At 43.2% G+C, this 27586-nt stretch overlaps 1 protein-coding gene and 1 long non-coding RNA gene across 8 annotated transcripts in view; one reads left to right on the forward strand and one right to left on the reverse strand.

The window, feature by feature from the left end:
* The window catches only part of RBFOX1 (RNA binding fox-1 homolog 1), a 2222576-nt gene that overhangs the window by 290532 nt on the left and 1904458 nt on the right, over window positions 1–27586 (reverse strand). The gene's annotated exons all lie outside the window — the stretch shown is intronic.
* The window catches only part of LOC143667548 (uncharacterized), a 31389-nt gene continuing 11335 nt past the window's right edge, over window positions 7533–27586 (forward strand). For both annotated transcript variants that reach the window (XR_013168093.1, XR_013168092.1), the window contains exons 1-2: window positions 7533–7634; window positions 8089–10742. This is a non-coding gene — a long non-coding RNA (uncharacterized LOC143667548). The remainder of the gene's footprint in view (window positions 7635–8088; window positions 10743–27586) is intronic.

Consider the following 27586-nt stretch of genomic DNA (forward strand, 5'->3'; position numbering starts at 1 on the left):
TAAGACTCTAAAAACTGGATTAATTATACTTGTGGCTTAAGGAAAAAAAAATCCCTTTGCTGCACGCACCGTGAAAACAAAAGGCACTGATGATCTTTAAATGACCCAGAAACCAAGATAATTATAGTTGTAATTAATTACATAACATGATTCCCCCGGTAGTTAGCTAGAGGTCTAACCCAAAAAACTCAGAAATTGGAAAATTTGAATTTCGGGACTTATCACAGACACAGCACAGCAGTGCGTACTCGCTAATTCCTAATCTTCTCCTGCATGTTTGACCTCAGGCAAAAATCACTTAACCTATCCTTATCGCTCTTCCGCATCTGTGAAATGGGGATGACAGCCCTGGATCATTTCGAAGGAGAAGCTGGGTTGAGTCACGTATTAATGATTTGAAATAAAATGATTTCACAGCGACTACGTTCTAGGAATTTTAATAAAGCAGGGTTGCAAATATAATGACATTAAAAAGCAGTGCATGCCAATATGATGCCCCAGTTATCACAATTAAGCTTGAAACAGCTTTCATTGTATCACGTCAACACAGATGGACTTCTTAATAACTTTGGGTACACTGCAAGTTACTTGAGAGGGGGAAAAAAACGCACACATGCACCCCAAGAGAACCATGGTCATTTGCTTAATGAATACCTGCATTCTATCACATTGTTCTTAAAAAGTGCCTTTAAAACCCTATTTGTTTTGCAATTTACACTTTTTTACAACAATGGAAACTAAAACTGAACCCCACATCCATTCTATGGTGCAGAACCCCATTCCCTGGCTTGCAGGATGGGTGCATTGCCTGTTATGAGCTCCTTCTGCAGAATCCTCATCCTTTCCTCTGCTTTTTTAGCTAACACATATGCACAACATCTCCTCTTTGCAAAATAACCTCTAACAGAGAATATCTGTCCAAAACGATGCTAAATAATAATAAAAATACAGCAACTTCTAAGTGATGTCATGCAATAAGTGTGTTTGTGTGTCTTGCTTATATCACTGAGCATAATGTCTTCAAGGTTCTTCCATGTTCGGCAACTCTCAGAGCTTCATACTTTCTTAAGGACAAATAATATTCCAGTGGTGCATACGTGCCACATTTTGACTATCCGTTCATTCTTAATGAGCATTTGGCTTGTTTCCAACTTTTGGCTATCTTGAATAATGCTGCTATGAATATTCGTGTGCAAATACCTGTCTGCGACCTGGTTTTCACTTTCTTTGGGTATATTCCAAGAAGTGGAATTGCCAGGTCAAGCGATAGTTCTTCTTTGTATTCTTAACAGCAAAATGGAGTTCCTGGATAGTCCACTTAAATTTATGCTAATCGGGCATTACTTTAATTATCAGAACTAAAAATAAAATACACCCATAGTACCCACATCTGATAAGGTAGGAGAATGGAAAGACTTCAAGTCTTGGAATGAGGCAGTGCTGCCTTTGTATATTTATCCTATCATTTGATTAGTAAGCAATTTGACCATAGAAGCTATTTGACTTCTCTGAGCTTCAGTTTCTTTATTGTAAGGTAGGGATAATGATATTAATCTCCCAAGATTATTACAAAGATTAAATAGGATGATACATGCAAAATGTTTGTCTGACACACAGAAGGTACCGATACACAGAAGAATGCCTGATACACAGGAGGTACTTGTACAGAATGGGTTTCTCCTCCTTGGCCCTCCAGGAGGACACACACGTGTGCACCTGCACTCTGTCAATCCAGCTGGAAGACAAACTGGAGCGTCTCTGTCCACCTCCCTCTATTAACACAGGTGTTCCACCTGGTAATTTAAGTTACCCTACATTAGATTTGTGAACGATGACTAAGAACTTCAAATGGAATTCTTAGCAGGTTAGGGAAGAAATATATTGTGAACAGAACGAAAAGAATGCAATTTTATTTGGGTTCTTCAAAGTACCTAGTTGTTGGATTCAGACAGACAAAACTTCATGGCAATAATTGTACATGCCATCGATATACTTTGATGTTGTGCAAGCAAAGCCACTAAAAATTACTGGAAGCAAAAGAGCATGACCAAGGATATATTGGAGACATAAGGGCATTGTAGGGCATTTCTGGAAGACTCTTGTAGTTTTTATTTCAGTTGTTTAATCCGTAGATGACAATCATCCCTTCGTCCCATGTCCCATGCAAACTAACATTACTGTCAGGTTAATGTTACAGCAACAATGTGGAGGCCTGGTTACAGAAGCTAAAAGCCTGGTATATTTCCTGAGTAAAAAAAAAAAGTGAAAACATTAATATACATATTGGCTTAAGGGTAGAAGTCTAATGGATACAGTTGAGCCATACCCTGGAACCCAAATTCTAATGAATTATTCAACTCAACAGAATAATCCAGCAAAACTAGGAATAAGCAACACTTGCATTTGAGTGGAATGTTCTATGGAGGCAGAAAAGAATATTTATTTGATGCCTATCTATATGTGCCAAGCACTATGCCAAATTAATTCTTAGAACTGCCTTATGAAGGACATGCCCTCATTCCCCTTGTACTGTGAAAACACTGATGCTCAGAGTAAAAAAAACATAAAACAAAAAATTGCTTTCATAGGATGGTGACTATCTAAGTCCACACGGAAACCCAGCTCTGTCTATTTCCCCAAACCCATGTTCCAGCTTCTGCCACTGCACCTTATCATCTGCATCCTCACTGCTCTCAGCAGAATTCCAACCCGTGGCCCTACCTTCCACTCCATCACAGTTGCATAAAAGCTCAAGTTCGTGCCTATCTCAGTATCTGCCTCTCCATGTGTGTCTCAGAAAGATACTTTATCTTTCAAGTTTTATGGTTCATATCTGTGACTAAAATATCATTTATGACCATTCCCATCTGCTAAGCTTCGAAAGCGACGCGGTTTCATTGCAAAGGGCTGCTGCTACTGGGAGCCCTAAGTTATTAAGCCAAAAGTTGAGTAGAATTGGAATGTGCCCAGACTCAGTCTCACATGAAGCTCAGCCTCTTTTCAATAGGCCCATTTCCTTGAACTAAGCTACCCTGGGAACATGTCAAGGACCCGAAGTGAGGGTCCTTGTGGCGTCCCCTGGACCTCAACGCCGCGCTGGGCTCTTGCAGCTGATGCAGACGCCATTTCTTATTCTGAGCAGGGAAGAAGAAGGCCTGGCTCCTCCGTCATTCTCTGACAGTTATAGACTAGCTGTGCACCGTATTAAAGATTAAGGTTTGCTCAGGCACTCTTTTGGCCATCCCCTGTTCACAGTCTGGCATTTATTACCAAAGGACTGGAGATTAACACCATCCATTCTGCTGGTTGAGAATACACATCATTCAATGGGCCTACAAAATCAAGAAAATGGAGAGCCATGCAAAACAGCCTTCCAACTCCCAACTCAGTGTCATTTTGACTCTATGTTCTTCTTTGCAGTGTTGCCTTAAGACTGTATTTACTTTATCATAACATGTTTTAAAGCTTTTTTAAAAATGCCATATGTAGCAAGTGTTCTGAGTAGTAAATTTCAAAAATCTAGAAAAGCTTAAATAAAAAAGAAGCTAGAAGAAGCAGGATCCTCTTAAATATTTCTGAGTGAATCTTCTCTTTCTCTCCTCTCCTCCTTCTTCTTTCCCTTCTTCCATCCTTCCCTCTTTCTTCTTTCTTCCATCCCTCCCCATTTCTTTCCTTCCTTCCCCTTTTCCTGTACGGTTGCATTTATATGTTCATATAAAGTGTCCTATAAAGCCAAAATAAGCATAATAAATAATCTTAATTTATTACAGACGGCCAGAAAAGAGTACCCGGTCTGTAAGCTGCCCTTCTACCATCTAGTGCCCATTGCTAATTGATTGTGAAATTCCTCCTTCCTGAGTCAGATATGGTCCATACTCAAAGTCCCAAGCAGGTGTTCCTAATCAATCAATCAGAGTTGGCACAAGATATGGGATCTCTTTCGATGTATGGTCCTTTCCCTCAACGAACTTATGCTCCAACTTAGATAGCAAAAGATAAAAAGAGATTTAAGGAGAAAATCAAGCAAACTAGAATCATCAAGGTATCTATCAGATGTCTAACACATACTCAATAGCCATCAGATTCTCGTAAAGAGAATGTACGATGCCTCGTTTTGAGTCTGCTAGTAGCTGGAAAATTCCGTTTTGAGATCTATAGTGTGCTGGGATTACTCATTCCACACGAACTCCAGGACCCAAAGCTTTTATTCAACAGCTGCATTGAAATGGAACTCCTGTTTGGGGGCCCACAGAGGTCTATGCAAGGACACATAAATCTGTGAATAATGGATGATCAATAAATGCAAAATTTCATTCTTTTCAAATATTTTAAGATCAGATGTCTGTAGCAATGGCGAGAAAGTGATGCAAACGGAGCAGCATTTGTATATATAATAGGAGGCCATTTTTGAATTACATCTTTAAAAAATTTTTGAAGCACATCTAAGAGTTGGTTATGGGACAGCAACTCTTTGACCCAGACATCACACTGCTTGAAAATTAACATACCTCTAAAAATTAACTGAGGTCCATGTATCTATGTTTTATCTACATATCTACTTCTATACAGATAAAAGACAGTGCATGTTTATAGTAATATTGTTTATAATAGAAAAAACAATCAAAAAGTCTATTAAGGGTACTGATTAATAAATTACATCATTATCCACATAGAGGACAAACAAAGCTTATGGAGACCTATGTGGATTAATATGGAAAGCTCTCCATGGTACTTTATTAGATAAAATAAAACAAGGCATGTTGTCTGATACTTTTAGTGAAAAGAAAATGCTCATGCATATCTGTGGGGTCTCTCCCTTTTCACCATAGGGTATAGGAAACCACTGAAAGTGATTATCTTAATTAGAACTGTGATTTTGGAACGAGTTCATTTTTCCTTTTACCTTGCTGGTTCCGGTGCCATTTAAATTATTAATCATGGGCTAGTATCAATTTAATTTAAACAAAAATGTTTACCGGACTGATCTGTGGGATTATAGCCCATGGGTTTGCGTCTTCATTCTTCATGGAAAACGTGTAACATGGAAAGGTTATGTTCAAGAAATAGAAAATGAACTTTCCAGAGATGGAGTGCTTTCTGGGTGAAAGGACAGAGGGAGAAGAACAAGGCTGGCTTTGGCTTCTTAAAAGCTGCATCAAACTAAACGGTTTTGGAGGAGAGGGAGTCAAAAAATGCAGAGATATCTGTCCCAATAAAACACCTGTCCCGCTGATGCGGACATTCCCTTTTTGGGGGTTCCCTTCTGGGGTCACGTGCATTAGTTCCCCCACTATTGCCCTCCATTTTGTTTTGACCGCAAGCATTCTGTGCATAAATCTCAGTCTTCTTGGCAATTAACTATGCCTACCACAGACTGATTGGGAACCATAGTCACGCAATTAGCCAAAAGGTATTTCAAACATGCACGCGTGTACAGAATGCAGCCCCATTCCAGAACCTCGGGTGCCTGAACAAGACAACTGGCCACTCTTTCACAAGTCCCTTTCAAAGTCAACGTGGACTAGCAAAGATAATCGGATCACAGATGATGGCAGCCATGCCCAAGGTATGCTAATGAGAAAATGGTACCCTAAAATGCAGGCTATGAACTTGGCAAAGCGGCACATCAGAAAATATCAAGTCTGTCCTTTAGCCTTCAGAGACCTTGGAGAGAGTGGGAGGGGGGACTTAGAGTTGATAGAAACAAAGATACCTTTGATTAAAAAGTACAGTGATTTCTGGCACATATGATTGGGAGAATCAGCAGGTAGACAGAGTCAAGTAGAATACAATTTCCAAGTCCAAGTACAACTGCAGTTCAGTTATGGTCATTAGATGCAGGTAGTTGCTCGTCAGCAGTAGAGCAGCTGGTCAGCACGTGTGTGAGTATCTTGTCTTTATATAGAGAGAGCAAGTAACTTAGAGCTGGGCTTCCTCAAGTCAGGACTATTTTGCCCTCTAGGAAACATTTGACAAAGTCTGGAGACATTTTCTTTGTTGATATGGAGGACGGGAGTGCTACCGGCATCTAGAGGGTGTGTGTGTGTGTGTGTGTGTGTGCACGTGTGTGTGTGTGTGTGTGCGTGCGTGCGTGTGTGTGTGAGAGAGGGGCTGGGATGCTGCTGAGGATACAACAAAGCATTACCTGTCCCAAACGTCAATAGGGCGGAGGTTGAGAAATGGTGACCTGGGGCAACTTTTAAAGAGCATGGCTTTTGGAAGGAGAAAGACCGAGGCTGGTTCACGGCATGGACACCTTCAGCCTTGTGCCTCCAAGCAAAGTGGGGACACTTCTTCCTACTTTGCAGGGTGCCTGCAAGAATTGGAGATACTGGAAGCGAAAACACCTGTCACAGAGTAATTGAGACCTGCAATGATTATTATTTATGTATTTTCCAATCACATTACAAAACAGAAGCAAAACAAACTTCTTGGAGAGTTCTGCTATTGCTAATCAGGCATCATGGCAAGTACGCTCACCCCTCCCCATCCTCCCAGGAATAAACCAGTCTCACTTCAAACAATTGTTACAGTTTGAATCCAATTGACTCCAGACAAAAGTATTGAGATAATCAGCATATTAAAGCCAACACTATAACCATATGTTAATTATGTAAATGATTCATTTTAATCAGCTAGAACCATGTAAAGAGTAACTAGGAATGCAAATGCAGGGAGTTATTAAAAACCTCATTATTATTCATCTTGGTTCCATGCATGAATGTATCCATCCAAACAGATGAATTAATAGTGAGGGGAGAGAGGAACGCGCTGTGGGGAGAGGCGGTGGGACACCATCTGTCCGCCTAAGCTTGGCGCTCAGACCCCTCTTTGCAGTTGAGCTGGACGAGGCCACGCTAGGAGGGACCTTGGAGCATCTTCTAGAAGGCCTGGGCAGGCTCTCACTGCTGCGGGAAACATCGTGGTTTCTGTTAATTTGGGGTGTGTTTGGTTCTGTACAGAGGGGGCTGGAGTGGCTGGGGTGATGTGGTAGACAATCTGCTCTATTAAGAAGATAGGTTCGGATGAACAGGGCACCCCAGCTCATGCCTGACTTGGGAAAACCTCCTTCCTCCCTCTTTGTTTCTTCTGCTTTCACTTTCCTCATGCCTTCCACCACCACCATGCCCTTTTCTTCATCACGATGAACATCAGTTCTTGAGCGTGTACTGTGTGTGTGCAGCTCCCAAAGTTCTTCCCACATTTGATCCTCACTCTAACCCGAATCTCAGAGAGATTAAAAGAAGCTGTCCACGGCCGCACCACTAGTAATTGGTGTAGAAGGGCCACCAGCCAAGTTGGCTGGACTTGAGGGGACAGAGTAGCAAAGACTCCATTGGCTCTTCATGTTGCATTTGCATTTCTGGATTACCTATCAGACGAGCACTAAGGGTCACGGGCTCTGCATGCCTTACTGGCATCTGGTATGTGCAGACTCCTCCTATTTACCCCACCCCCCACCCCCACCACCAATTATTGTGATGTAATTACTCTCTCCACTTTGCAAAGGGGAGAAAGCTCAGTCTGAAGCGGCTTGACAAAGCCACAAAGTAAATTAGAGGCAGAAGTGGGATTTGAACCTAGAACTGACTCCACGGTTCACAGCCTCCTCTGTTTGAATCCTGATGAAGAAGGTATTAAATCAATTTCTGTGTGCAGGGAACAAAGCATGACTCAATGAAGTTAAACAGCCTGCCTGATGTCAAGTTGGCATCCAGGATTGAACCCAGGGCTGTCTGGCCCTCACTGTTTTCCTTACTGCTCTGGGATGAGACCCTTCTTGATTCCTTAAAATAATCATCCCACTTCATGCTGGAATCAGTGGTTTCCAACACAACCCCTGTGAAGACGGCAGTGCTCGTTATCTGTGCTTTCCGGTATGGCAGCCACTAGCCACAGGAGGCTACTGAGCACGCGAACTGTGGCGATTTTGATAGGGGGCTGGGGACTTTTTATTTATTTATTTAATTTCACTTAGTTTAAATTTAAATAGCCACACATGGCGAGTGACAACGGTATTGGCTAGCACAGCTCTTCTTCCCCCCCCATGCTATCACATCACTTACTGTTTGCATGTCCTGCCATCAGTGTGGAAAGACATCTCAAAGACAAGAACAAGGAGAGAAGTTCTATTAAATGTGTTGAGGAATGGCCCAGCTAGAAATGTCTCCTGGAACTTCCTCCTCAGCTCCAGGCTCTTGGCATCAGAAAGAAGAAAGCTCTATCCCCTTCTCCCCCTCTCATTCCATAAAGAATGGATGAAAATTCCTGGATCACTGGCATGTCATTTGTTGTTGGTTCAATCTGAAGATTACTATCCAGCCTTCTTTCACCAAAAAATTCCCTCAACTCTTATTTTTACAGAAAATTGAAACTACTAATGGTGTTCTGATAGCTTCAGGGAACCTTTTTTTTTTTACATGGGCTGGCAACGGGAGTTGAACCTGTGTCTCCGGCATGGCAGGCGAGAACTCTGCCGAGCCACCGTGGCCCGCCCTTTCATGAAACCTTTTAAGTATATAATGACTCTTGACCGATGGTGCTGGTCTCCTGAAAATGGTTAAGCTCTCCAAAATGAATCTTCTCAAGATAAATGGAAAAAAAAAATCAACTGATAGAGTATCAAACACCAGTTGGGGAAATGCTGTGGAACTTCTCTCTTTACAGTAGAAATTACAATGCAGTGTCCCTCGGGCTCTGAAATAATAATTATATATGTGATAAATATTTATACAAACTCTGGATTTCTTCAGTTTCTTTTGAAAAATCAGAAAGTCTGATAGCACAGACCCTGCACTATTGAATGGGGGAGAAAATGACCTCAAGTAGAAGCTCCTCCCTGTCGATGGAACACGTGGTGGGACATTTGTCCTCTCGTTTTCTACAGTTCCCACTCCCCTGCTGATGCGCTTCTGTAGAATTATGCAGGCATCTGAGTTGGCGTCAGAGCCCACTGCTGGCTGAATAGGTTCCCATCTTCACCCTACACTCCCCTGCACACACCTGGAAAGGATACTTCACAGTAACAGAGGCACACACCCAGCCCCTCTTCTCTTTCAAATGAGCTCAAATACACATTTTCATTGGAAGGACTTGAGGGCAAATGAAAGATTTGAAGAAGGATTTGTAAAAGAATCCGTTGAAGGGAGAGAGACCAGAGAAATACTTGCCAACGTGACTGATTAATGGCTGGTTCTGTTCTGGTCTGCTGGGGTTGATGTGGTGATGATTAAAATACAGAACTCTGACTCCCTATTTCAGAGCAAATCCCAAATGTCTGCCTCGTATCGCCTCATTTCTGCAAACACTGAAACAAGGATGGGTCCTCAGCCATTCCCCAGGGAATAGCTGCCAACACCACCCAGCCAGGGAGAATTTCTATCAGCGCAGTAAATGTGCTCACCAGCAGCAATTTCATGATTCACCGACACCATATTGTCTAAGACCAAGGAGGAAGGGGGGATAAAAAGACCAAGCCAGAAAGCCCATCTGCAATTCATTTCACACCAGACTTTAAAAACATGTCCACCTGACAAAAGTACCATCGATCATTTCATTTCATTTTTAAAAGCATGAACATGCTCAACATTAAATGATTTTGGGGGGCTGAGAAGTAAGGACATCCAGAAAGCGCGACATGGTTTTGTTCTTCATAGTCTAATTCTTTCATGTTTCCCTGCCTGATGTCTCCTAATGTACTTTCACTAGAATCCCGTTTTTGATCTTTAATCCCTTTATGTGTTTTTCTGTGCTTACTCTTGAATGCCTTTGTAGCTGCCATAATTGGGTCTCTGGCACCATTTTAATAGGACTTAGCACATCTAAGTGGAAAGGGTGGAAAAAAAAACTATTAATATCATCATAGAAATGGACCAGAGTTTTAAGCCTGCTGCAACAAACACATTCGATAGGACACAGGCAGAATAAGGGAATCTCTAAGGTTGGGCCAAGAAGGGGAGACAAGCCATTTAAGTTTGAGCTTGCAACAGCTTGTTGGTCCCTGCGGGTTTATCAGCTCACAAGTCTGGAGGCAGAAAGCTGGGCCAGGTGATTTTTTGAGGCCCAGCTCAGTTCAGCAATCTCACAATAGATGTCAGGCCCCAGCTTCCCTGGAAACATGCATAGCCTTCATTTCCTCTCTAGGTGCCCATGCCTTTGTGATTTTCAGCCAAGGCGCTCAACGATCCGGCAACCTCTAAGCTCCAACACAGCTCTGCTGGAAACAACACCGGATTTACAAATGTCCTGGCAATAAGGGGAGGCACAATTGAAGCAGACAGTGACAAGGGTGGCAGCCTGGCTCAAAATAATCCCCCTTTCTCTGGGAAAGGCCTCAGCACCCTTAAGAGCAGTCAGAGGCCTGAGTGCAGCTCACAACCAGCCCTGCAGCCAGGCCACAGCCATCGATTCCGCAGGGAACACTGCAGCCAGGCCAGGCCTATGAAAATCTTTCCTGGGAGTTTCTGCTGTGAAAATGGGAATAAGACTCAACTTTTCTATAATGTCAAAACCGAGAGGCTCAGTAACCATCTGCAGCCAGTAATACCCAATTTTGTGACAGACAAAAAAGGCCTCCAAACATTGCCAGTTGTCCCCTGGAGTAGTAAACCTGCTTCTTTTAGAACAGCACTGCACTAAAAGAATGTTAATGCAACAACTCAACATGAAGAGCCAACGGCGTCTCTGGCCCTGTTTGGCTGTGGCAACTCATGGTTGGAACATGGATGGAGACTGTGCAAAAGGTGAGTCCTGATTTAGGCTCAAAGGCTTGTATGTACTGGAAAGTCCCCCTTACTATAAAATTTTGACAAGGTCCTTCATACATTTATTATGCTTTGGAGTGTTGCATCTGTTTCTCTGGTTTCTGGTGATATTTATATCTCACAAAGATGGTTATTGTTACAAAGAGAAAGAAAATTTCTCATACTCAGGACACTGGTCTGGTAACACAGCGCATCATGGGGCTCTGCATGGAGAGCATCGAGACATATAGATAAATAGGTAGGTAGGTAGATGATTGACAGATGATAGAGAGATGATACATAAAATAGATGATATACAACAAATTAGTTCACAGATGATTGATAGCTACAGGTGATAGAGAGATAGATGATATATAAATAGATGATACATGACAGATAATAGAAGGAGAAAGATACAGATAAATACATACAGAGACATATGTAGACATGTCTCACAGTGGGCATTCTGATCCTTCCTGGTCTGTTCCAATACATGAATCGTTAAGAATTCTCGGCATCCAATGAACACATCCAGTATCCATTGCATCCCCCTACAGAGCCTTGAGATTGTTCTCACAGGAACTGCCTCTTCCTCAGTTGTATACACAAAAACAAGTATGGTGCTCTCACAAAGAGAACCATGAGATTTCTTCAGACTTCTTCCAACACATTCTCTCAGGGCAGGCACAAGACTAGCAAGTATTGCCTCTCCCAAGACTTGGGATTTTAACCAGCATGCTGGAATGGTAGAAGGTCTGGCTGGAGAAGGCACTCTTTCTATAACCAGCTCCAGGTGGTTGAGGAACTCTTCTGGTAACTTCCCGGACTCCCAGCCCTTTCCTAGCCTCCCTGCCAGTTCTGTGAACACTATGAGCAGCTCCCTCTTGCTTAAGACAGAGTAGATTCCTAGGGCTTGAAACCAAGGAACCCCACCTGATGCAACCCTAGCTGGGTGAAATGTTAAATGTTCAAAACGCCAGCATCTCAAATCTTTGAATTAGCACCAGGGATGTTATCACCGTTTTTTCTATTAAAAAGGTCAAATTCAATAACCTACATTTAATTCCACCGTCCCCACAGTAATTACAAGCTAAATAGATGTCAACCTCAAAGGGGCTCCCTTCTTCCCTGGAAGCCAAGTGCTGGGAAGAGGAGGGAGGCAGAAGCTTGGCTCCACCTGGGACCCTGATGTAATAATGGACAACAGCAGCGCCTCAAATGCAAACCATGTGGAGCAGACTCCCGAGCCCCACAGTTACCAATGGGCGGCGTGAGACAGCTTCTTCATCTTTAAAATGTTTTGAAAAGACGTGGGCTTTACACAATGGGCCACGCGAGTCCCAGAGCAGTCCCGTGTTCCTATCACGACCTACACATACGAACTTGCTCTGTGTATTCATCCTCAGATGTCCTCTTTTGGTCCCCACGAGACACCAGGAAGGCCACACGCCTCCTCCCACTCCGCCCCAGGACCTGTCGGCCAAAGTGTCAACAATGAAACCCAGACGCTGACCGGCGCTAACAGGCCCCATCCATAACAGGCCCTGTCCCTCCCCCTCCCCCCAGATAATCAACAGTAAGAAGGACAGCGGAGCTTCGGGGACACTTATTCAGGCCCCTGGAAGCAAAGCAAAGGCTACTCAAACTTCTAGGGGAAGACCGGTTAAATGCTCCATAAAATATACTTAGCCTTAAGCAAAGAGGTCTTGTCCTCCAACAAAACAACTTAAATGGTGCCAGCGAAAGGGATCTGATGGCTTAAGGTCCCAGTATGTTGAGAGCTTTCTCTGAACTCCTGGTGACCTTTCTCCAGCTGCTCGGAGCACGCCTTAAAAGACATGCCGACCCACTTATGCCAGGCGCCTTGCCCGGCTGAGGGGCCGGAAAGAGCCCCGGCTTTATTTGTTCCCTAGCTCCAGGGGTAACCTCTTCTTAAGGGTTTAGCCTGAGCCCGACGCTGAGCTGCGAGCTCTCTGCCTGTCGTCTCATCGCCTGCTCACAATTACCGTGCACAATTGGATTTGTTTTACCCCCTTTTACGGATGAAGTCGCTGAGTCTTCCAAATTATAAGTCACGCACAGATCGCTAGAGATGGGAGCCTGGGTTTCTCAACAGCTTGAACTGTCCATCTGAAGGACTCCCCTGAGTCACACAGTTGTCCGAGCAGACAGCGTTAGGGTGGAGGCTTACTGTAATCTGCCCTGTGGCTCGGTCCCTGCCAAAGTCTAATAATAGTAATAATAACAACAACATCAACAAGAACAAGTGCAGCAGCAGTAAATACCGCCTCGAAAAATCCAACCAAGTCTGGACTGTGTGCCATGCCTCAGGCTACGTGAATTACACGCATTCTGTTTAGGCCTCATGAAACATTCCGCAGTGGTTCTGAGTAACCAGATCTGGTAACTGGGTTTCAGAGAGGGTGATTGACTTGTCCAAGGTCACACAGCCAGTCCCAGCTGAATCGGGATTTAAACCCAGCTAAGTCTGACTCCCCTACCTGGGCTCTTTTTATACTTATATATGTAAAAAAAATCCACCACACTATTTTCTGGTTCACTGTTAAGCTAGGACACTTGGGTGTGAATAATTAACACACACACGCACACACACACACACACACACACACACACACACACAAGATTTGCCTTCCAAACCAGATTTCTACTGTTTTCATTAGCATGTCTTGGGCCACTTAGTGTTCTCACAGTTCCTCAGGCAAGGCCAGGGACCTGGTTAAATCTGTGTACCCTCACCCCTCTGACTTCCACTTCCATTTGCTGTGAAGTTGACTTCCATGTGTTTTGGTTGCTTTAATTATCTTCCAAGCAGAAGCAGGACCATGAGCAGCTGAGCAGGAAATATTCACACCTTTGCCACCTGCCTCCCTCTGACTCACCTGCTCTAATCTGGATTTATTCCATTTCAAGGAATAAAAGAGAGGCAAGCAGGGGACTGGGTGAGTCTCAGTCAAGCAAAAGAAACAATTCTTTCGTGCTTCTGGAAGTGGCACTGCCTAGTTCTTTGATGCAAAATGGTTTTAATCTTCCCCAAGAGTAAACATCTGCTTGATGCAAAGCTTTCTAAGTCAATTTAGGCCTCCTCTAAGTGCTGCCAGGAAGCTCCAGCACTATTACTAGCAGGCCCAGCGAGATGGAACTGCTGTAAAATGTGCAATGACAAAAGGGTCTTTGGAGCCCAGAACTCGCACACAACCAAACGGGCTTTACTCTGAGGTTCTCATGCAGGTGAAGAGTCAAGGCATGCAGAGAGAGAGATTCCAGGGGAAAGAATGCAGGCTCTTTCCACCCCTAAGCGTGTGGACTACTTCAACAATTGTCCAGAAACCCCTAGCAGGTGGAGGGTTTGAAAATATCCATCTAGCCACGAAGCCAGATTCTTTAATCAGCGGCCTGGGTTCCCTCTGTCCATTCATGGTGCACGGAGGCCCAAGCCTGACGTGGTCCTTGGAAGGAAAGAGGACAAGTTTCCACCCAGTGGATGTGCCTCTCTGTGAATGAGGATAAATTAAGGGACTGTAAAAATATACTCAGAGACTTCAAGGTGACCTGGGTGAAAACTCTGGGAGGCAAGCCTGGAATGTGGGTGCCTAATTAATGGCATTGTCTGAAGACAAAGAATGTGAAAAGGAGGGACTTAGCCAACATGGGGTAGGGAAAGAGGAAGCTCAAAGTGTCAGGAGCTGGCGGCGTGTCCACAGCTTCATCCAGAGAAGATTTACAGCGGTTCCCGGGGACAAGGGCTTTCCAAACAATGGAGAGGCAAGTGCAGCTGGGGAGGGCCAGCTCCCCCAGCCTGGCGGGGGCCTATGTGAAAAGTCCTTCAAAACAACCCACATCCCTGTGAGAGCCTATGCTCGTTCCTCCGACAACATTTCACCTTCTGGAGTTTTCTCATACCAGGAAGAGTGCAGCTAGAATGGGTGATGTGAGACTTTAATGAATTACAAAGCATCTCCCCTATTTCCCCCACCCTCCCTCACCACAGGACGTAAACCAGTTCATATATTTCAGCCATATGGGTGGGTGGGTGGGGGTGTCAGTAAAGCCACTGTCTGATCTTCTCAGGATCCTCTATCAAGTGGTTGTGTTACCATCTGATGCACTGTGGCCTCCATCTAACAATTCCCTGGCTTCCCAGCTACCCCTTTCAACCTCAGAAGTCTTTACCCATAAAGTGGGCTAAAATTTCTAAGTCTATTACATGGATTACACAACGTCATAGCATTCAAAATATATAGCATATTAGATATATAGATAAAATGAAACTTCTGTCCATCTGTTGGTTAGATTATATTTCCAGCACATTTGGAGGGAATTTAAGGTGGCGATGTTAGATGGCACATAAAAAAAATGGATCATCTAAAGCAGCTGAATTAGGGACTCACCATAAAGTCCTAGAGGGACCTGCCCCACACAGCAGGGCACCGTGGACACAGGAAGCAAACAGTGGTTTCACAAAAGAGCCCCAACCAGGCCACAGGTACAGATGTTTCAAAACACATGACAATGTGCTATCAAGCTATGGCTGCTTATGGGGGCAGCTCCACGGTTCCAGTTCCATGGAGGGCAGTAGCAAGCAGTGAGACATTCCCTGGACGTTAATTATTCTCCCTAGTAGCACACACACATGCACACTCACGCACAGTTAGCAGGCCTTTATCAGTCACTTGCTATGTGTCAACATTTTCTATGTGCCAATCCATCTACTCTTCATGAGAACCCTATGAGGCCGAGGTTCTGAGACCCACCTGAACCTCCCCCAGGTCACCAGCATGCACCTGGGTGACTCGGGACAGTGCCCAGAGCCTGTGGATTTAATTAGCACCTATTCCCTTGGACTTCCTTAGATGGCTGTGTTGGTGGCTGGTGATTCCCATGTGAATCAGGGTTGAAGGAGAAGGGAGACAGCAAAGAGCTCAACTAACCTTATTAGACTTCCCACCCCAAACAGTATTAATCTAGTTAATTATTAAAATTGTATTTTTTTTTTTTGCTTTATTGAGTTGAAATCCAAAGCACCAGGAATGAAAAAATGGAAGGAAATCAAGAATATCATTCTCTTTTGTCCTGTCCTTAGATACCCAGGTCCCTCTTAGATACATCACGTTAGGGACCCAGGACCTCCCTTTTCTTTGCGATTTTGTAGGATTTGGTACATTGATGCCCCTTACTAATTGTCACCCTTGGCTACTGTGCTACTAATTTAAAAATAAATAAGTAAAAGTAGAGGGATGTCCTTACTCTTCATTGGAAAAAGCAAGGTGTGAGCAAGATAATTATTTGTCCTTACTTATGAAATGATTTGGCCATTATTTGCTCTGATGCTGTTGTCCCCTACCCTTTCCAAGCTCATGACCATCCCTCTGCACCCCCATGGTTCATTGGTAGAGGAGGTTGACTGGGCTACATATTCTTGCAAAGGTTTATGAGCCCTCTCAGGACAGTTTGTGCATATCCAATGGGATGACAGTGGATGCATAATTTATTTCCTGGAGTGAGTTATGAAAGTTAATCAATAAGAAGTGGAAGTCTTGTAAATTATCTATTGCAGATCAGCCTATTAAGTGTTCTACTTCTACCAGGCTGGCTTGAGTTGAGGTCTCAGACTGCACTATTTATTAGCCCACATGCAAGATAATGGGATTCTTGAGCGGATGAAAGCAAGCCTTGCTATTAAGAGAGAGACAGTAAAAATAAAAATGAAATGTGTTTTGCTACAACAGCAAATCCAGCTCCCGTGATGTCCAAGGGGGGAAAAAATTAAAGGTGAATAAAAAGTAGGCTGAGAAAATATCTCTCCAGGAATGGAGTAAATGGCTTAGATGAAAGAAGGACAGCAGGTTGGAGGAAAAGTTGTATTGGTGGACTCTACCCAAATTCTTCTCCAAACAGTGTTTAAAGTACCATTTTGCTATGGCAGGCACCTTCAATTACCTATTCTCTTCTAAGGTAGTCTGACTAGGGGAAGAAGTGAAGTGTAACTTTTTTTCTTTTTTTATTAGAGTAGTTATAATTTTACAGAGAAATCACGCAGAAAGAGCACATCCCCCTTACACATATCAGTTTCCCTAAGATTAATATTTTGCATTAGTGTGGTGCCTTTGTTACAATTGATGAAAAATATCTGCAAGGCTATATATATAAGCAGGAAGGGACTCACTTAAAAAGTGTCAGAATCAGCTTAGTGTCCAGCAACACGGGTCGAGTGTGCAAATGCAGGTTTAGGGAGCAGGCAAAAGCTATGGGGCAGAACAAGGCAGGGGAGTGTGAAAGGAGAGGGAGGTCAGTGGTCTTCCTTCCTTCAGACAGTAGAATAAGGAGATCTGTAGGACAAAAAGGCGTGTCCAAGGACACTGAACAGAACCAAGATGATTCCACTCTGTAACAGCTTCATCCCACCGCCAGGCTGCTCCCTAGCAGCTCAATCAATATTGCTGATTCATTGGAAATTTTTCATCTGAAATTTTCTATTTAAAATACTATCAGTGCAATTTTACTCCTAAGTATATATATCCAAAGAACTAAAAACCTATACTCATGTTTGTACATCAACGTTCACAGCTGTATGAACAACCAACAAGTCCATCAACAGATGGATGGCAAACAAAACGAGGTCTATCCATGCAATTGAATATTTAGTCAGCCATAAAAAAAGGAATGCGGTTCCGATATATGCTACAATGTGGATGCATTTTGAAAACATTATGCTAAATGAAAGAAGCCAGACCCAAAAGTTCACATATTATAGATTCCATTTATATGAAATAACAACAAAAAATCCATAGGCACAGAGACAGACAAGTAGTTTTCAGAGGCTGAGTAAGGGAGAAAAGGCTAAAGAATCTCTTTGGGGATGATGAAAACGTTTGGAACTAGGCAGAGGTGATGATTGCACAATACTGTGAATGTATCAAACGTTACCGAATTGTCCACTTAAAAAGGTTAATTTTATGTGATGTAAATTTTAATTGAAATAAATGAATGGATGCATATTATTAGTAATAATAACTGGAGATAGAATGACAATAACCAGGGATCTGTTTAGTCACTGAGCTGATAGCAGCCAAAGGAATGCTTTCATTCCTCCTATCCAGTCCACGTGGAGAATTTCAACGCAGTGCATGCACCTGTAGAATCTGAAATGCCTGTGTCCTTAATGTTGACCTCTGTGTTGAGCTCAGCACCTTTTGGAAGAGTCTCAGCTACTCGGTTGCAGGATGCCCCCATGTAGGGCCCGATATTCCCGAGCCAAAAAGCTCTCTGCTGGTGTGAAATGATCGTGCATGGAGAGGCCCTCAGATGTGGTGTAGAGGAGAGAAACTAAAGGCCACAAGACCAGTCCCTAAAGCTCTTCCCCTCTGCTCTGCAACCCCCTTGCTATAGGTTTATTCTGTGCCCTGATTGTCCACTGTGGCCCAGATACTGCAGGCAGAGTTCTGTGCATGATTCTAAATGAACTAAACCTGGCTCTGCACCCTTTACTCCATCCCCCAAGAGAGCACTGCAGCATGCATGGGAGAATGGCCCAATCATCAGGGAACCTTCGATTCCTCTTTAAGGTGATCATGCTATTTACAAAGCAAAGCATTCATAAGCCTCAGAACTTTACATGCCATTAAAGTGGAACTTGAATAAATCCGATTGTGTGGTTACCCTGCCTAAAACTTTCCAGTGGCCTCTCTTCACCTTTAGATCAAAATCTCAGCTCATTACAATGCTGTGCAGGGTCTTACATCACCTGTTCCTGACGTACCTCTCTGACATCACTCCTTACCACGCTCCCTCTTTATCACCATATTGGCTTCCTTTCAATGCTCTGGAGTGGCCGGTCCCTCTCATTGGGATGCTTCTTCTTGGACTCAGATCTTTTTCTTCAATGTCACAACTCAGAGACGCCTGAGCAACTGTCACCCCAAGATGGGTCCTCCTATCACTGGCATTCCCTATTTCTTATCTCAATCCAAATGATATATCTGTTTGTCTGCCTCTGTCCCTTCTCCTTAAGAGCAGGGGTCTGGACTTCCTGGTTGAATGCTGTATCCTTGGTGCCTAGGACAATTGCTGGCATTGAATCAATACCCAAGGGCTATGAATAAATGAATGGATGAACATATTGAACTTATGGCTGATTACAATGTGTAAAGCAATGCATGGGGGCACGAGGTTTGAGATACACAACTGCTTGGACCTTGCTTCCTCACTTTTCACACAAATGAGGCACTTTGCATGTACCATTTTTTCCCCAAGTAAACACCCCCTCCCACTGAAAGGAAATGTGCTTTTTGGCCTTGACCTCATTTTGGCTCCCACAGAATGCCTTTGGCTGTCAGCAGCTCAAAGCCTGAGCAGAGCAGGTGGAGGGAGGTGTAAATGACCCTGAAGGTTGAAAGGAAAAGAAATTATCGCCTAACAGATTGGCAAAAATGTAGAAGGTTGATGATGCCCAGTTCTAGCAAGAATGCAACAAAATGGGTCTATCGTGCCTGCTTTCTGGGAGCAGAAATTGGCAAAGCCACTCTCTGGAGGGCAGAATATAAAATGCACATCCTTTGAAACCAGCAAATCCAGTTCTAGGATTCTACCCTAAGCACACCGACGTGGGAAGACGGCCAAAACGTGTTTTTAGGTAAATAACAGCAAGTCACGGAACAACGTATGCAAAGAGATTAAGAGATCCCATTTACTTAAAATATATAGAGTGTGTCTAAATACAAACATCTGTGCATGTAAATACATAGAAAAGGTCTGAAAAGATGCACTCCTAATTGTGAGCAGGAGTTACCACTGAGTACCAGGTAGAAATGGAGGAAGGGTATGGTAAGCAGATTCTCATATTTTGCTCCGCTTTCTCATTTATTTTTGAGGCTCTTTTGGGTAGAACGCGGTCATTACAATTTTGAAAGTAAAAAGGGCAATGCAATGGTGGCTCAATTGCAGAATTCTCACCTGCCATGCCAGAGACCCGAGTTCAGTTCCCAGAGCCAAAATAATAATAATAAAAATAAAAGGAATATGGCTGAGAGATTATGAAAAGGAACAGAGGAATCTGAACTACTGGATGGGATTGGGGATGGGACTGTGCCTCAGGGAGACACAATAACATGGCACCAGACATTATGACTTATAAATTGAAAATATGTGGCAGACGGGGGTGCACAGGGGGGTTCAGTGGTAGAATGCTCGCCTTCTACGCAGGAGACCAGGGTTCGGTTCCCCAACCACACACCCAAAAGAAAAGGATGTGGCAGACTGAGTTGATTCATTGAGATTCAAATCCAGTCTTCTCTCTTCCCTGGCTTTATAACCTGGGGAAGGCACATGGCTTCTCTGATGCTCACTTTTTCTCATCTATACAGCTGGGATAACAAAGTACCCACCTATTCGAATTTTGGTGAGGATTCCATGTGATAAGACATCTTAAATGCTTAGCGCATTGCCTGACACAGTGTAAGCATTAATTATTAATTCTATTATTGGTATCATTATTAATCATATTTCAGCATTCAAATCTGCTTAAAAGTGGGCAAGGGAACAGAAAGAGACAACAGCATAAAGATAATAATTAATTCCATCTTTCAGAGCAGCACTGTCCAAGAGAACTTTCTGCAATGAAATAAACGTTGTATATTTGTGCTGTGCGCTGCAGCAAGCCCTACGTACATGTGGCTATTAATCTTTTGAAGTGTGGACAGGGTGGCTGAGGAAGTGAATTTTTTATTTTATTTAAATGTGATTCATTTCAATTTAAATAGCCACATGTGTCTAGTGGCTACCATATTGCAAAAAGCATTTCTCGAGTTTTAATTTTCCCAGCTAAAATATCCCCATTCTCTCCTGACAGCCATCGGTGCCAAAGATTGGTACAAGTAATAACACTTAGAATATTCGAGAATCCTCAGCAATTCATTTCACTTGTGGTAGAAGATATACTTTCAGAAGGTTTTAGAAAATTGCTCCCTTTTCAGGCTTCATTCTGTTTTCTGTTTGCCTGAGGGGGAAAGCCTCAGCTAGTGCTGTCCTGTGTCTAACACCACCTCCCCAATACTTTCCAATATCCGCCCCCCCTTTTTTTGAGGAAGAATAAGGCCCTAGATGCAGCAAATGCCAGTATTATGGCTTAACCATGTCTCCCAAAAAGGCAGCTCAAGCCAAACTGAATTATGGGGGACCTTCATTCCAAAGTCTGGAGTCTCGATATGTCCCAAAATTCAGACACCACTGTAGGGATAGGAGAAGGAAGGATACAGGCGAGCACATGATGGAAGCAGAGACTGAGTTGTGGATTATCATCCACCACCCCTAGAAGGATGCAGACCTGAGAGAGAGCAGGACCCCGCAATAACTTCTTGTCTTTAGCCAAGCAGGTTGTGCTACTTTGTCCCAGCAGCCCTGGCAAACTAAGACAAACAGTAATAGGGAGCATTTGATAAGATTGCTTTTTTTTTCAATATGTTTATGCTTTTTTTGTGATGCAATTCTCTACACATACCATAAAATTCACCCTTTTAAAGTATACGAGTCAACTTTTTTTTAGTATATTCACTAAGTTGTGAAACTACTACCACTATTCCAGGACATTTCCATCACCCCAAAACTAAACCTCATACCCATTAGAAGTCACTCTGCATTCCCCCATTGCCATCAAATCCCTCCTTCCCTTTCTGCCTCAATGGGTTTTCATATTCTAGACATTTCATGTACGTGGACTCTCACAATAGTTGGCCTTTCCTTTGGTTTATTTTACCAAGCATACTGTTGTGAAGGTTCACCCATATTATAGCATGGCTCAGCACTTCATTCTTTGTATGGCTCAATAACATTGCATCGTATGGACATACCATGATTTGCTTATCCATTCATCTGTCGATGGACACTTGGATTGTTTCCACTTTTTACCTACTGTGAATAATGCAGCTTGAACATGCATGTACCAGTATTTGTGTGGACATGGGTTTTCAATTCTCTTCAATATATACCTAGTTGTAGAATTGCAAATGCTTAGCTTTTCAAGGAAAGGCCAAACTGTTTACCAAAGGTAGCTACAAAATTTGACATTCCCACCAGCAACGTGTGCAGGCTCATAGCCTTGAGAACACTTGCTATCGTCTGTCTTTTTTACTGTAGCCATCCTAGTGGGTGTAATCAGTACATGTTTTCTAGATACCATTTATTTATGCTTAGCAATGGTGAATGTCCTCTTAGAGATGGAAAGCCTCCTTTCATGAATCAATTTGTGTTAGATACAAAAAATGAATCCACTTAAATAAAGATATTAAATATAGCATAGTACTGGTGGCAAAAAAAAAAAAGCATGAGAGTAGTACCTTAATATCTGAAGTTTAGGAAATGGTGGTTAAAGACATGGCTTTGGCTCCCCTTTCTAGTATCGATGGATATTTCTGAAACCTGAAATTGTGTGCGAAAGTGGTGTTTTGTGTGTACATGCACACACATAAACATGTGTGTTTATGCCTGAAAACCTCTGCTTTAGCATAACTCTTCTCTTGTTCTATACTTAAGTGAGGAACAGGGAGCTCAGGAACAGGAGGTCTCAGTAAAGCCCAGACCTCCAGAGGCAGATCTGGAACACTCGCACCAGGGGTCTTTCTAGATTTAGAAGATTTAGAAGCTTCGCTCAGCCTGTCTTACAGGTGAAGCGACCGTGACTTTTCCTGGAGAAAGACTATACCCTTTGGGGTTTTCTATTGTTTTAGTTACACCTTTCTCCCTTCCGAGATTTTGATGCAGAGGACCCTGGGAAAAACAGGGCTGGGAAAACCATCCCCACTTGTGAAAGGGAAGGACCAGATACTTCCAGGTTGGCAGATTCCCCTGTCCAGGAGAGGTGTGATGAAATGTCTTCAAAGAGGATAGTCAACCTTCCAGTCCTCTCCTACTTGGTCATCTGGTCTGGCATGGGTGGGCAGGTCCAATACCTTCTCCTCTTTATGGAGACATGTTCAAACATGCAGGCAGTTGAGCAAGCAGTGTATCCAGATGACCTCCTCAGAAGGGTTGGAGGATTTTCTCCACCCAGGAACCACAAAGCCACAAAGCCATGGCTACTTTGGGAGCAGGGATTCTTAAGCATCTCTCTCCCATGGGGTTGCTTTGACAATCAACTGCAAGATACAAACTCCTCCACTGGCAGGACCACATGCTCATGATTTTACGTAGTATTGAAGGGGAAATTCCCAACCACCCTAAGTTAAGAACCCAGCTCCACAAATCACCATGTGAGAGTCCCTCTTTCTTTCTGAGCTCCAAGGAACAGCTTCAAAGTCACTGGTGAGGGTCACGGTGGGATTTCACTGGGATTGGAAACTCCTCGGCAGCGGATCAGAAAAGACAGCTGCTGGCAGCTGAAAATTGCCTGCCTGGGTCTCAAGATAGAGTGACGGAATGTGTGTTTCCATGGCACTCCCAGGAACAGGTGGCCCCCAAACTCTGAAAAAGCACATTCCCCTGCTCCACAGGCAAAGTCAGCTGTTCCCATGGACATGTGTATTTAGGGCATGGACGAGTGAAGCAGTGGCATCTCCAAGACAGACTCAGGAAGTTCAGAAAAAAGGAGGGGTGATCCTTAGAGGAAGGATCTCCAGATACCATGGGGTGTGAGCTCAGGGACTGAGTGCCATGATCACCTTCACCATCAATAATTCTCTCTTCCCTCCTACATTATTTTCATCACAGCACTTGCTGCGATCTGCAATTAATCACTCACTGAGCTGCTGGAGTCATTATATTATTTGCTTTTTATTTCTTTCCCCTCACAAGATCACAAACTCCATTAAAAGAAGAGATCATATTTGACTTTTTTAAGCTTTGTGCATCTTATGTCTAACATTCTGCCTAGCATGTAGCAGGGGCCCGGTAAATGTCTGAAGAATTAATTATCGATGGAATGAATTAACCAGTCACTGCATAATGATCTTTTCTGCCACCCAGTGACGTGCAAACTTTCCCCTCTATTTTACGCATGGATAACCTATTCAAGATCAAAGCTAACAGTGGGTAGGGCTGGCTCTGGAACCCAGCTCTGCCTGAATCTAAACTCCTAAGTTTCCATTGTCACAAATTACAAAAGTGGAAGCTCCAGCCCCCAGGGGCCTTCCTACTTCTGTTAAAATAAAAGAAAGGGAAAGTCAGCCAGGCCTAAGACAGGACTGTCCGTGGTGGAGAATGCAGGCCATGAGCACATGGCTCGCCAGCTGCTGCTAACAGCTTTGGTACAGCAAGACTTCATAAGAACCCGAGACTGATCCCCCATGCTCGAGCAGGTTTGCTTTTAGCCCTGGACACATTTTGGGTGTTGTTAATTAAACACACATGCTGCACTGCCCCGAAGCTATGCAAATTCCCAGACCCTCAGACACAGAGAGAGACTTTCATAATTTTACAGACAACCTCTCTTTCCGTAAACATTGGATTTTCCTCCCAGAAATGACCTCCTCATCCAGGGCATAATTCCCCAGTCAATGAATGTTAAAGAAATAGTGGCATGATGAGTGGGTACTCCATTGGCAGTTTCCATGTGGGCACACACTAAGGGTTCTTCTCTGTTTTCCCACCTTGTTTCACTGAAGACCATCTGTCCATTCTCCATCTAGCTTCCCAAGGAGTCTTTTCAAAATTTAAATTTACAATCAGATCATGTCATTCTCCTACTTAAAATTGTCCAGCAGTTTTTCATCTCTCTTAGACCAAAATCTAAACTGTCTGCAAGGGCTTAGAAGACTGAATGTGATCTGGTTGATAACTTCCTATTTGGCTTTATGTCCTACCTCTTTCCCCTTTACTCACTATATGCCATTCCTATGGACTATTCTTGGGATTCCTCCAACATGTCAACCTCATCCCAACCTCAGGACCTTTGCATGTTTTCTTGGCTTGGAAGTCTCTTTCCTGTTCCAGGACTTTACACAGTTATCTTCTACTTGTCAATCAGGTCTGAGTTCAGATTCCCCTTCCTTCAACTACCTAAAATAATCCTCTTAGTCACCATCATGTAACCTATTTTCTTCAAAGCGCTGAACAGTATCTGATATCCTCTTGCTCTTGCTTGCTTTTTTCTTATTAGAATGTAAGTGGGATTATTCTGCCTTATTCTGCAGCCCTATAGTCTAGGACACACTAAACATTCAACAAATGCTAAGTTAATGAACACATATGGAAACCAAGCTATACCTACATTTTCAAACCTCTCCTGGTCTTCGAATCACACATGGCATGTCATCAACTCCAATTTTATTCTTAGGTCCAAAGATAGAGATAGAAATAGAGATGGAAAGGAAAGAACATTAATTGTTAAGCTACTTATTGGGAAAAGGCTTTTGAAATTTGGGGTGAACATTCAGATAACACCTGGCTGGTCACTTCATCCTAATACCATTGGTGAGACCAGCCTATGCCTTCTTTCTCCCAGCTAAAAAAGGGGAAGTGTTATGCCTTTAGGACTTAAGGGAATTAGGAGGACGATTTAGTCTTTTTAAGAGAGAAAGTGAAGTCATTTAAATTGAAAACTGATCTCGCATTTTAGACAGGAGTTTTGGTTTGTGAGAGAAATCCTCAGGCAGAAGTGATGGGAGCTGACAAGGCAAGCGGTCCTGATAGATGGCTGCCTGGAAGACAGCTTGATCTCTTCAGTAGCTTTGTTTCTAATCCAAGTTTCAGTCCTAAAATGAGCATGAACTTCAACAGTTTCTGTTCCTTGAGTCACAGGTACATCTCTATACCCATGATGAAAATGGTATTTTTCTTTTTCTCAAAGGGAAGCTCATTATTCCGTTGTCCCCAAGCTTGTTTCATGGAGGTTAGAAGAAAAGCTGGAGCAGACACCACCCACCCTCGTTGGTTGGAATCAGCCAACCTCTGTTTCCCTTTTGTGCAATTTCCTAATCTTGGATTTCTGGCTTGTTCCCTCTCCTTTGTCCCCACCTTCTTCTTCCCATTTGACTTAGTGTCATTTTCTGATGATTCATTTACTCATAATATCAGCCACTACTTTGTTATGGCTGAAGGAAGAGGGCAGATTAGGAGGAAGATGTGGGGTGCATAGGATACACTTTTGGTTGTAAGATACTGCCCTAAACTTCATGTATTTAACAAAAAGGATACTCCTAAATTAAAAAAAAATCGACTCTAGTTTTAAAGTTTTTCTTAGAATAAGTAAAGCTGGTTGCAAGTGAGACAAATTTTTATGTATAGGATGAAAGTATGGCAACATTTTTTGGGAAGAAAATATATCTTTAGGTGAAAGACCTCAGACATATGTAGTAGGTTTGTTGTGGTTATTTCTGGGAGATGTATTATTATTTATGTGTGTGTGTGTGTGTATAGATGTGTATATATGTGTTCGTGGTTTTATGATTTCTAAAATTTATTTTCAATTTATCCTCAATTAATTGTATAATTACAAAAATAAGCAACAGTCATTTTAAATGAATTTTCTGTTAAAAAGGAGTCAAACAGGAGGCCATAACCTTAATCTTAACACAAAGATCACAAATATTGGCTGCTTGCTAAGACTTGCACTCAGATGGGACCCCTTCCTGAAGAAAGACTGTTCTGTGTCCCCTGAAAACTGTCAATAAACCATACAAAACACACCTCTTGGGATGACTCTCTGGCTCACATCAATCCCTACCTTCCTTTTTCTCAGGACTGCTCACCAGTACCATGAATGGTGCTAAACTTGGAGACTTAAGACAGCTGATGGATGTGCATACCCCAGGCTGGGTCCATTCTTGGGAATTTGCAACTGGAATGGAGACCCACAGACATGGATGGTCTTTGTAGCTGAGACCATGTGGTTTGCCACAATTGACATTTTGAGCCAGATAATTCTGGTTCTATGCATTGTAGGATGCCAGTAGCATCCCTTCCCCCCAGTTGGGAAAACCATAAATGTCCCCAGACATTGCCAAAGCTCCAATGGGGCAAAATTTCCCCTGGTGGAAAAGAACTAACCTAGAGAGAAGGTTCAAGAAGGTTCATAAATTTTGCCTGCTAAGGACTCTCAGCATGCCCTCCGCCTGGTACCTCCTGTGGCTTAATTTGTTTTTTCTCATCCTCTTTTGAGTCCAAGAGTTTCTGTGCATTGCATTGTTTATGCATTATGCCTCAAAAACAATAAAAATATAAATACCCTTTATTTCTTCTTAAGTAGTCAAAATTGAGCTCTGTTCCTTCAGCCAACGGTATCTTAATAAAAACACCCACATTCAAGAACCATCTTTGCTTTCTTGGCATTCAAAATGGCAGAGTTCATCTGTCCTCTTTCAACCCACAAACAGCCATCAGTTCAACTTGTCTCTGACCTTGGAGCAGAGAACATGGAGGCATGAATGGAGCAGAGGCTCCTGGGGCATGTGGTGGGCTCTAATACACAGTGACACCAGCCACAAGTCCCCTGCTAAACCACGGTGGCATAAGAACACTCAACCGGCCCAGGCAGGAGATGGTGCTTGGTTGCCTGGGTGCTTGAGAATTTAGAACCAATGTCAGCACATAAGGAATTCGGGGAGATAGGAACGGGAGACTTCCAAACTGCCACTTGGAGCACGTCAACCACCACGTGCCCTCGGCATCCCCAGGAGGGCACTGTACAAAGTGTTCCTCGGTGAGACTCTGACTTGCTAGCACTGAACACTAAGGAAAACATGCACGCAGACAGCATCTCACCCACAAACCCCACAACCATTTGGACAGATAAGAGCCCCATATGCTCTGCATTACTCTCAGCAATGGAAGGCTTTGCATCCCTCCCCAGGCCATGCCATCACAAGGCGGCGAGCGGGGGCCCCGATCCCTGACAATGC

This window comes from Tamandua tetradactyla, chromosome 23, assembly GCF_023851605.1.
Source record: "Tamandua tetradactyla isolate mTamTet1 chromosome 23, mTamTet1.pri, whole genome shotgun sequence".
In the NCBI taxonomy this organism is placed as follows: Eukaryota; Metazoa; Chordata; class Mammalia; order Pilosa; family Myrmecophagidae; genus Tamandua; species Tamandua tetradactyla.